The sequence below is a fragment of the Pinus tabuliformis genome, chromosome J (assembly GCF_031772625.1).
Source record: "Pinus tabuliformis cultivar Carrire ecotype Pingquan chromosome J, CPIR1, whole genome shotgun sequence".
Classification (NCBI taxonomy): Eukaryota; Viridiplantae; Streptophyta; class Pinopsida; order Pinales; family Pinaceae; genus Pinus; species Pinus tabuliformis.
The window spans coordinates 128232983-128245817 of NC_142295.1; positions in this window are offsets into that span (position 1 = coordinate 128232983).

Genomic DNA, 12835 nt, shown 5'->3' on the forward strand with positions numbered 1-12835 from the left:
TCAGATCCCTTTCCTTTGTCAGGAGCTTTAGATTTACAGTCCCTTTTGAAGTGGCCTTCCTTTTCGCATTTCCAACACACCACCTTTACAGGTTTTCCTGGAGATTTAGATCTCCCACTCGATGACTTATTTTTGTTTCTGTTCTGGGACCATCCTCGTACAGACAAGGCATCACCATTCTGGCTCTCCATATTTTTTTGTCTCATCTCCTCCGTCAGCAAGGCCGAGACTATTTCATCAAACTGCAAGGCAGTTGCATTGCTACATATTGCAATAACCAGACTATCCCATGAATCTGGTAGAGAACACAACAAACTGATGCACTTATCTTCATCTGAAATTTTAATATCAACAGATGCTAACTGACTTACCACAGTATTAAATGCGTTCAGATGCTTTGTCACCGAGTCTCCATCTTTCATCCCCAGGTTATACAGCTTTTTCCGCAGGAACAGTTTATTCACTAGAGAATTAGATTGGTACAAAGTCCCTAACTTGTCCCACAAAGCCTTTGCTATAGCTTCCCTGATACATTCAGCAATACTGAATCTGAGACACACAATCGTATTGTGCTCTTTGCCTTCTGATCCAACTTCTTCCATTCTTCATCAGACACTCCCGCTGGTTTAGTACCCGGATCTACCGCGATCCACTGATCTTTATCCACCAACAGATCATCCATCTTGAGTTTCCACAACTCAAAACTCTGACCATTAAATTTCTCGATCTCTATATTTCCACTGCTCGCCATCTTCTTTTACCACCAGAATCAATCTCGCAGATCTCCCATTGAACAGGGTCTACCACAGGCCCGAGCGAAACCCCTTAGCAACAAAGGCGTCCCCTTGAAGCCAAATCTGCTCTGATACCAAATGTAGGTTTTAACCCCGTACAGAAATTACTTGCATACGAATTCTAAAACACAGAAAATAAACAATGTGAGAGAAGAACACATAAAACACATATACACAGAGATTTTCCCCTGGATCCCAAAACCGAGACTACCAGCTTGATTTTTCATTATGTTCCTTTCAATGTTATAATACATATTTATACATGCCGAAGCATCTAATACCATGGACCGAAAACCATCACGTCCAAAAAAAAAAACATGTGCGCAAATCATGCACAAAACCATAGGTGGGTCTGCCCAACCTAACATAGGGTCCAAAACCAAAATTTTCAGGGGCACTGCCCCGAACCCCATAAAGTGGGGTTACGGGTGCCCCTCAAACCCCCTGTTAACTACGTGGAAAGAATATAAGACAAACCAACAGCTATCCAATTACGATTTCGATATAACAGAGCAATTCAATGAAATGTTCAGAAACAAAAGATTACCGTATAAAGCGAGTTAAGGAAATGCAAAGGAAATCAAACCACACACGACTGTAATTGTAAAATAGTGATACAAGAAGCAAGTGGATCCACTAGGGCCGGGCCCTTAGCCACCAGTGAAGCACCACTGAGTTTACTCCAGGATCAGATAATGGAACAACAACTGAGTTATATATTAATCATATATGGCAAGGTTTACAGCTATCGCTCTTCAAAGAGAGTCGATGATAAAAGTTGAGATTACAACAGTAAGTTCTACAAATTGATAATAATCTCTGCCCCCTGGCTGCAAGCGCTGTCCCTTTTTATAATGGCCAGGCAGAAGTATCAAGAGTACAAATAAGTTTTGAAGCAGCAATCCCTCAGGATCAAAGGATCCTGAGGGATTTACTATATCTTTGATCTCCAGTTTATCATTTTGTCTTCTTGTGCTGATGCCACGTTTTCTCTTCCTTTCCCTGGACCATGCACTCCGATCTTGATCTCCTTGTCTGGATACGGCTTCCTATCGAAGGGACAACAATTGCTTCTGCTTTGTCTTTTCCTCCCGAATAGTGATTTTCTATTTCCTTCACTTTCTGTATAGAAAAAGACAATAATTAGTTATTTTGTATCAAACACAAATCTCCTTAATTCTATCATAATTCTTTAACATATTACCATCTTAGAATGTAAAGGATTCAAAGGAAAAGATAAAGAAATAAATGGTAAATACATACCTTTCCATCGCTCAACACACCCCCCTGCTTACCCTTTTTCATGCCCTCATGAAAACCATGTAATTTACATGCAAGGCATTTAGGGAATAGGCTGGAGAGGGATTTTCATGAAGTGGTATAAAACCAAGATGTGTAACTAAAACTTCAAAAATGCGCCTTGTCTGCCCTTCAGGCAATTCATATAGGGCCTTATACCGTGCTGCAGGATACCAGATTATTGGACTTCGAAACCTACAACCTGGCCAATACGGGTCTTCTCTCAAGATGAGGTTACTATAGGTAACTAGGTGACCAACAGCTAAATTAAAATATTTGTAATTGAATGGCTTTCTGTCCTGAACATTTCGATTGGAAGTCTTCCATCGGAGTTTAGCTGCTGCTATAAGGTCTGTGATGGATAGGAAGTATTCTACCCCTTGCTGGACAACTGTTTTGTGAATGGGTCCCAATGTCTGGATCACACCCTTCTTTCTCATTAAGCTTCTATGCTTATCCCACAGTTGTAATGGGTTTTTCGGTTCACCCCTTACCCAAAGGTCTAACCTGTTTTCTTGTCTCCGAAAGGTGTTATAGGCCTTGAGCCACTTTAACTGGTTAACAATAAATGAAATGAATGCTTGAAACTGGACATCACCCACAAAGGGACTTGGATTCATCTCCATTTCCTCCTCCAATATAAAGTTATGCAAATAAAACTCACAGAGTAATCGCTGAACTTTTACTCCATAGTGTTTACAGCAGTTAATGAAATCATCAACAGTTTTTAATTCTATAGGCTTCCCTGCCTTAACAGCCTTAATTTTTAACTGCAAATATCTTTCTAATAAAAATAAAGCATAATTTTTGGCAGGGGACCTACATGCTAGAACATCTATATATAGAGAACAAAGAGTATCCATTTGACTCATGACTATGTCTAGTCTATTGGTTACCTTTTTAACTTTTTCCTCTGCCCTCCGACATCTATCGAAGGCCTCGCTCTCCGATGCATTGATGTTCTTTACTTGCTGCTGTAAATTTTGATATTTCTCTTGAGGAACAGTTTCTTCTGTGAGCTTTTCTATAGTCTGCTGAGCCTGTGCCAGATCCTCTTGGAGGTTGCTACCCTAGGGTCATTGTCCATCAAAACAATTTTAGGTTGAAGATCTATCCGGATCTTCTTATTGCGACATCTGGTTTCCTCAGTCTGTGTTTCTTTGTCATGAACTGTTCGGTCGGTCGTGACGCTAGAGGACAATGCCTCTGTCTGGATGTCCTTATTACAGACTAGTGTGTCTTCTGTTTGGGCCTCTGCGTTTGTAACAGCCGCATGCTGTTCCTTGCTGTCCCTAATGGATATGGGCTCGGTTTGAGTCCCCTTGGCCTTTATTTTATGGGGTTTCGTCTGGGTGGCTGCATCCTTTGTTCTTGGGGTTCCTTTTGAGATTTTCCCCATTTTTAGGACCCTTATCTGTTGTCTGAGTTGTTTTACTATATTTAGTAGCCTTTATTGTTCCTTTCGTAGCATCTTGATTTCATTTGTCTTCTTCTTCTTTTTCTTGAGAGGAACAGCTGATTCTTTGAGTGGACTTGGCTGTACAACTAGGTTTTGTTTTTCAAGGACTGTGCCCCTGCCCTGGCTTGTTTCCATATTTTCTGCTTGGAATACTTCTTCAGTGTTCTCATCCTCCTTGATTAGATTTCTCAGGGGAGGTAGCTCTGGTTTGATCTGCTATTTCATGGGTGGCTTCTGCTTCTACTTCTTCCTCATCATTCATTTCTTTAGATGCACTCTTACTGTGAGCAGAGTGTTCCGATGATTGCCCTGCCTCAATATTGAGGTTGAGCGGGCTCTGAGCTTGAATGTACTCACCCATATTGGCCAAAATTTGGGCCAATTCATATCCTTGTAGTGGATTTCATAGTGGACTTGTGCTGGAGGTTGCGGGAGGTTCTGCTTCTTCCCTTTCTCCCTCATTCGAGTGCTCAGTTTCTTCCTCCAATTCCTCTTCCAATTCTTCTTCCACGTTTTCCCCTTCTTCGAGTTGTGGGGGTTGCTCATCCTCTGATCCATATATCTCTAAGGGTTAGCTACTGTTGTCTTGGAGACATCCCAACATTCCCCTACTTCTCCCCTATCTGGCGGACTGTCTGCGTTTTTGTGGTCTAATTGATGTGCTGGTGGTTCTTTTTCTTTTTGGGGCTGGTAAGGCCAATCCCCCATCTATTGAGAATACCAATTCTTCCCAACTAATCTGCTGCTGAGCAAGACTATAACTGACTATTAGCCGAATTAAGCCATGATGACTTACTACCATCTCTGTATGACGAGATTTCCTTATGCTCCGAGCAGCATCATGCAATAAAAAATTTAAGTATGCGGGCAAATTTACAGCACATTTTTGTCTTAATACTGCTAATAATTTGAGATGGCGTGGTCTTACCACATCCTTTCTCCCATCGCATGTGATGTAGCTTTGCACTATTCTGGCTAATTCTGCCCAAGGTTCTCCCAGGGTTGCAGGCAGGACTCCTTTTCCTTTGATGGTAAGGTTTTGTCCTTCGTCCCGAAAGATAGCTATAGCCTCCTGAAGTCTCACTTTTTTCTGGGTCCATATTGGTCCAACAGTTGGTAGTCCCGATACTTCAGCAATTACCGCATCTGTTACTGTTATTTGCCTCCCCCTCACCATGGAACGATCTTCCTGCAAATTCTGCAGAAATTCAATGGCCACTGTTTCATGAGACTGTTGTAGTCGGTTAAGGTAGGAAATCCATCCTACTCTCACTAGAACTACATGTGCAGCGTCGGAGATTATTAACATCTATGGTTTGCTGTGTATTGATCTGCCTCCCATTTTTTTCAAGCTTAGCGCACTATTAATTTTTACAGAGCAAAAACACAGAAATGACAATGGAATAGCAAGCTGTGCATATTGGGAAATATCAATACCGTTAAACTTGCTATTTCCGAGTTTTGATGGAGTCGTAGTACCTCCAAATAGGGAGTTGACACATATGCTGGTGTATTCTGGAGGTCACCGGTGCCCCCCTGAAATATGATAGGTCGTCCTCGACTGGCAAATGAAGGAGCAGCATGCGGGACTGCAGTCGTACAGTAAAAAGAAAGGAACGACATATATATCCATGACATGATTACAAAAAGTAGCGAATTACTAAAATCGAGGCTTATGATGAAGATCGTGAATAGATATGGAAATGCTATGAAATGATGCGAAAATAAGGGAGAGGACAGCTGACGTAAGTAAAAATGCTTATGCGGTCATTATCCACTTTAACCATTATGATTGATTTTTAAACGATATTTCATGTGTAAGAGGTTCGAAAGGGTTATATAACATAATCTCATTTGAAATCAAGATAAAGATATAAGAAAAGGGTTTATAATGACTATTGATGTATGAAAAGTATGACTTCAATACCATCAGTAGAGCTCTGTTGCCCACAGGTGTTCATAACCTTGACAAAGTTGTTTTTTTCACCCTTGGAACCATAATCCTTTATGTATGCCTAGGAAAGTGCTGTGTAATGTCAGAATGGAGGCCATTGTGCTAGCTTGGTAACCAGATGAATCACAATGCCATTCACCAAGAAGGAGTGAAAGATAGGCAGGCCGGCTCGTGATGAGACCTCCTGTTCCAAGGACTTATTTTATTTTATTTTTCTAATATGCCTCTTGGATCATATCCCTGGTGTGGTGGCGATAGTGGGAATGCCACTTCACTGCTTCCTTATGATCATGGTAGGCTGGCTCTTGATGAGACCCCCTATCCTTCATCTGGAAAATCATGTTAGTAATCATATAGATATATATTTTTCTCTTTTTTCTTTTCTTTTCTTTTATATAACACTTTCCTATTTATATACAGAGGATGGCTCAACACTCCTTAAGAGTAGGGATGGTGGAAGAAGTCTGAACATCTTAATAGAGGAAAATATGCCCTTATTCTTATTCAATAATAATGATCAAAGAGAATTATGAAGATTAAGGAAGAACCAACATGATAAAAATAATCAATCAAATTAGTTTTAGTGAAAATAAAGACAGCAAAGTGATATAAATAGTTGTGTCCTTTCCTCTTTTTTCTTATCGATACAAAGCAATTTCTCTAAAGATAACGATTTTTCTTTGGTTTGCTGATTTCAGTATCCTCTAGTTTTTGTGTTCTTGCATAAATGTATACCTGTGCCTTAAAGGGATCATGAACAGTGAACCATCATTCACAAAAATCCTCTGAATGATGTTCTTTAAGAAACACGCACACACAAAAAAATGCACTCAAAAAGTGTTGTTCCTTAGATGGAACAACTGTTGTTCCTTAAGAGGGACAACAAAAAGAACATCTGCACACAAAAACCGTGGTTCCTTTAAGAGGAACAACAAACAAAAGAAAAAGATACACTCGAAACTTTTGTTCCTTAAGAGGAACAACAAATAAAGCAAATGCGAAATAAAATACCGATCCTTCGGCGGAACAGCCTAAGATCATCCGAAATTGAAACTGTTGTTCCTTCAGAAGGAATGGTAGAAAGTAAAAATGTGAAGGAGGGCTGTTCCTTTAAAAGGAACAACAAAAAAATCTGGCAGAAGTGTTGTCCCTTTAAGAGGAACAGCAAAAACAATTTGGTGGAAGTGCTGTTCCTTTGAGAGGAACAACAAAAACAATCGGGCAGAAGTGCTATTCCTTTGAGAGGAACAACAAAAACAATCGGGCGGAAGTACTGTTCCTTTAAGAGGAAAAACAAAAACAATCGGGCGGAAATGCTGTTCCTTTAAGAGGAACATGAAAAACAATCACACAGAAGTGCTATTCCTTTAAAAAGGAACAACAAATATTCCTTTAAAAGGAACAAAAAAATAAGCACGCAGAAGTGTTGTTCCTTTGAAAGGAACAACAAAAAAAAACACGTAGAAATGCTATTCCTTTGAAAGGAACAACAGCCGTTCCTTTAAAAGGAACAGCAAAAACAAACACGTAGAAGTGTTGTTCCTTTGAAGGGAACAACAGCTGTTCCTTTAAAAGGAACAGCAAAAACAAAAGTGCGGAAATGTTGTTCCTTCAGAGGAACAACAAAAAATGTAAAGTACGCAGAAGTGTTGTTCTTTAAAGAGGAACGACTGTTGTTCCTTTGGAAAGGAACGACAACTATTCCTTTAAAAGGAACAACAAACAAATGTAAGCGCTCAAAATTGTTGTTCCTTAAGAGGAACGACTGTTGTTCCTTAGAAGGAACAACAGCTGTTCCTTAAGAGGAACAGCACGAAAAATACAGGCACACAAGATTGCTGTTCCTTAAGAGGAACAACAGTAACAATCTGTACACAAAAAAACAGTTTATACAGGAAAAATTCAAAGAAAAAGAGTTATATACAAAATTCAAAAACAAAAGAGTTATTCAGTGAACTTCTGCTGAGGAGGGGTTATCTTCCTCAGCAAGAATCTGCATAGTGGAATCTTCCCGTAATTGCTGGTAAAAGGATTCCCGAGTGAGCGGTTTATGGTAAAGTCGCACTCGATGACCGTTTGCTTTGAACGAATGTCCAGATCCATCAATGGTAGTCAATGTAATGGTGCCATTGTCATGCACTTTCTGTATCTCATAAGGTCCAAGCCATCGTGTCTGGAGTTTTCCTGGGAAATCTTGAAACCTAGAATCGTATAGGAGTGCCCAATCTCCTTCGTGGAAGATTTTCTTTTTGATTAGGCCGTCGTGCCGTTTTGCTCTCTGCTATTGAATTAATGCAGTATGTTGAAGGGCCAAAAGCCTAATTTCATCTAGCTCGTTGATTTGCTGTATTCTGTTAGTCTGGGCCTCATTTAAATTCAGACCGATCTCCTGTGCTATTCTTAATGTTTGTATTTCGAACTCTATTGGAAAGATGGGTTCTTTTCCAAATACTAGCTAATATGGTGAATAGCCGGTGGCATTTCTCCACGTTGTTCGGTATGCCCACAAGGCTTCAGGCAATTTTGAAGCCCAGTCGCGTTTGTGCGATGCAACTATTTTTGTAAGTATTGCCTCTATCACCTTATTCATGCTCTCTACTTGGCCATTTGCCTATGGGTGATACGGAGTGGTAATTTTGTACTGAATGTGATAATTTTTTAATGTTGTAGTGATTTTATTACCTACAAACTGCGGTCTTCCGTCAGTGATTATGTCCCTCAGGAGGCCATATTGCACAAATATTTGGAACAGGAAATGAATCACAAAGTCCTCTGTAGCTCTTGGAAGTGCCTCTGCTTCAACCCATTTGGTAACATACTCTGTTGCTACTAGAATATATGTTTTCTGATTTGATGATGGGTTGATCAGACCAACAAAATCGAGCGCCCAACGCTCAAATGGTTCGATTACTAACTGTGGGTTTAAAGGCATTTCGTCGAACTGTCCAGGGCGTCCTGCTCTTTGGCAACTGTCATAGGCTTGAACAAATTTCTTAGCGTCTTTAAATATTGTGGGCTAGTAATAACCTGTTTGCAAAACCTTGTGACCAGTCTTGCGATCTGCGAAATGTCCGCCACACGGTCTGTCATGACAAGCTTTCAGAATGTCAAATATTTCGTCTTCGCGGACGCATCTTCTGATGTGCATATCTGCCCCTGTATGAAATAGGTAGCCCCCAATCCAAGAAAATTGGGTACTACGTTGCACAATCTGTTTTTATTCATTAGGGGTTAGATGCTTTGGTAATTTTCCTACTGCTAAATAATTTGCAACATCAGCATACCATGGTGTCTTGACAGTAACAACAAACAAATGTTCATCTGGGAATTGATCTTCGACTACTGCTGCGTCCGTTGGCTTCGGCATTCGTGAGAGAAAATCAACTACAGGATTCTCTTTCCCAGGTCGATATTTTATTGTGATGTCAAATTCCTGCAATAAAATCAACCATCTTGTTACTCTACCGTTTGTAACAGGTTTATTTGCTAAATATTTTATGGCAGAGTGATCTGTATATAAAACAACAGGATATCCAGTGATATAATGCCTAAATTTATTTACAGCATGTATTACAGCTAAAAACTCTTTTTCGGTTACAGTGTAGTTTAGTTCAGCAGGAGATAAATTCTTGCTAATATAATAGATTGCATATGGTTTTTTTTCTTCTTCCTGCCCAAGGATTGCTCCAATAGCTGTATCTAAAGCATCCGATGAAATTTGAAATGGCAGATCCCAATTTGGGCCTCTAAGCACTGGGGCTATTGACACAAGTTTTTTCAAATCCTCAAAAGCACGGTCGCATTTATCTGTCCAAATAAAATCAACATTCCCTGTCAGTGCGTATAGAGGTGCAACTATTTGAGAAAAATGCTCTATGAATCTCCTATAATAACCAGAAAATCCTAGAAAACTGCGTACCTCTGTTTGTGTGGTAGGAGTAGGTATTAACAAAATTATTTGAATTTTGGCTGGATCTACCTGTATTCCAACTGCTGAGATATAATGACCTAGGATGAGCCCTTCAGTCACCATCATATGGCACTTTTCATCGCTCAAGCAGAGCCTGGTGGCAATACATCGTTGCAACACCTTTTCCAATGTGTCTAGTGCTGGCTCAAAATCATCTCCATATGGTGTGAAATCATCCATATATACTTTGAGCCCTTCATTTATTAAATCTGAAAAGATGCTGAGGATGGCCCTCTGAAATGTGGTAGGGGCATTGCATAGGCCAAAGGGTAGGACTCTGTAAGCAAATGTTCCCCAAGGACAGGTAAAAGTAGTTTTATCCTGGTCTTCAGGGGCAATCTGAATCTGATTGTATCCACTGAAGCCATCCAAGAAAGAAAAGAATTTCTTTCCTGCTAATGTGTCTAATACCTGATCAATGAATGGAAGGGGAAAGTGGTCTTTTTGGGTTGCTTTGTTTAATTCTCTGTAGTCTACACAAATCCTCCACTTTCCATTCTTCTTTGGCACCACTACTAGTGGAGAGACCCACTTGCTGTCAGATATGGGGTAAATAAAGTTTACATCCAAAAGTTTTTGTAATTCAGCTTTCACAATATCCTTAAGATGAGGGTTGAGTCTCCATTGGGGTTGGCGAATGGGTCTAGCATCCTTTTCTGTATAAATGTGGTGTGTACACAGCTGGGGATCAATTCCTTTCATGTCTGGATAGTCCCATGCAAAAGCTTCCTTGTATTTTCTCAGTAGTTGGACCAGCTTTTCTTCTTGTTCAGGAGTCAGGTTTTTGTTAATGTTCAAGGTTTTTCCTGGCTCAATCTCTATAGTTTTGCTATTTGAAACAGAGGTAGTAGGTATTGATTGATCATGGGTTTCTTTGATGGGATCTTCTTCTAATTCATTGTCAAATGTTGCCTCTATCATGTGACATTGGAAATGGGATCTGGTTCCTGGTTGGTTAATGAAACTGTTAATGATGTCATCCTCTGTTTGGTCTTTAAAATCGAAGGCATCTTCTATGGTTAATGGTGATCTAATGTTTTAGTCAAGTATGATACAGGTTATTTCTTTGTTTTGATGATTGTTAAACTTGGCTGGGCTGGAGGGTATAAGGCTAAATTCTTGATATTACTCCCTCTTGCTCTTGTCGGCAGCCAATGTAAGCATCAACAGTTGCTAGCCAAGGTCTACCTAAGATTAAAGGGTGTCCATTGAGTCATTTTTTGGGGTTGATTATCAGGAAGTCGGCAGGGTATTCCCAGGAATCAACAGATACCATTACATCGTGTAGTGTACCTTCTAGCCTATCTACCGATTGGTCAGCTAGTTCCAATAAGGTGGTGGTTGGTTCCACTGATGTAATGCCAAGTTTTTGACAAGTGGTGGTTGTTAAAATATTAATTGCAACCCATAAATCAACTAGGGCATTTGAAAAGGTTTGTCCATTGATTTGCACAGTAACTATAGGATTCCCTGGGCCTCATATTTTATGGGTGCCTCTCTTCCTGATAGTAAGTCAGATAGGGTGCCAACTACCTGGACGGTTGGGTTAGTTGTTATTCTCCTCTTTGGCTTCTTTATACACAATTCCTTGATGGTTTTTGCGTAGATTGGGATATCTTGGATTTCCTGGAGGAGTGGGATCTTTATACACAAATTTCTTAATTCCCCCAGAAGATCAAAGTCAGGATGTTCTATAGGGCACGGTATGATTAATCGTTCTAGGAATGGGGGAGAAGACGTGGTTGCTTGGTCGTGAGTTTGTTATCTGACCACATCCTCTTCTTGTAGTGGTTGTTCTACAGGTAACGGATTTTCAACTTGAGCATTTTTATCTCCCTCAGTTTCTATTATGCGCCCAGACCTTAATTGAAGGTCGTTGCACTCCCTTACATCGGTTTCTAGTTCTGGTGTTTCGATTATTTGAACAGATTGAACCGTTCTATTATTAGGGTTTGGGTTGGGTTGGGTTGGGAGTTGCGGTCTTAAGTTGGACTGAGGACTTTGTTGTAGTGTATATGGTGCTGGCAGTGTGGGTTAAGGGAGAGGGATGGTTCCAACTGGATGATTCATCGGTCTTTGCCAGTTTGACTGCCACGCTTGACTCTGCGAAGTGGAAGGGGACCATCGTGTTGGATATGCATTGTTTTTCCAACATGGTGGAGAGTAGGGAAAGTTTGGCCAATTAGTTTGGCTTGTTTGATTTGGCCATGGTGATGAAGGAAATGGTTGTTGTGACCAGCTTGGAAAGGGTGGCTGATTTTTCCACATTGTATTATATTGCTGAGCATGATATTGCGGAGGTTGGAAAGAAGAAGATGGATCGGAGGGCATACCTAGTTGTCGTGGCTGTGATGACGCTGATTGAGTAGGTACATTGGTTCTGATTCTTCTTCTACTTCTTTGTACACTGCTTTCAGACTCGGGAGTGAGGGGCATTTCTCTGTGGAGTGGTCTTTTGTGCAAATAGTGCATACGTGAATTGCATCCAGTGGGCACTCTTTATGATTGTGTTTCTTTCTGCATCTAGGGCAGAATATTGCTAAATTTTTCTTTTCTTCTGCGTGCTTTTGTTTCGCCTGCATAATGTCGAGCTGTGTTGTCAGAGTCCCTATAATATCGGTTTTAAAGTCTTCCAGTAGATTCCCAATTTCTGCAAGGGTTACACCTCCACCGAAGATCTTGTTGTCCCTTGTTATTATGTCACGTTCTGCTGGTTTTAGCCTTGTACTGCCTCTCGAACTCCTGATACATAAATTAGTAATGTCAGCAAAACTTTCCTGATATATGTCACCTTTTCCCATAATGTTTAATGTTTCAACCCATTGTTCCTTCATCCCTTTAATTAATGTAGTTTTTAACACATTGTCAGGTAAGGGTAAAGATGCATAAGGAGATCTCTGAAGATTGTATTGGAAGCGTTCTACATATTCCTCCAATGTTTCATTAGGTTTGGCTGTCATTTGAAATATTTCATCCTTTAATTCTCTGGACCTGCAATAATCCTGATATTTCTTTAGAAAAGCACCTTTCATTTGATCCCAATCGTTTATAACACCTCCACCTAACCCCATAAACCAGCGTAAAGTTGATCCTTTTAATGTGGAGGGAAATAATTTTAGCTTTTGCAGATCAGTGGTATAGTCATACCCCCGACATAATACATTGAATTCAAAAAAAAATGCATCTGGATCTTCCAATGTTAGGCCATGGAATGTAGGAATATGCTGGAGAGGAATGGCCTTCATAGGTGCATTAACTGCAGTATCTACAATGGGATATTGCAGTGTGGAGGTTTGAGGTGTTTGCTGGTTCTGGGCCATTTGATCAAATATGTGCCAATATCCTTCTGGTATTTCTAG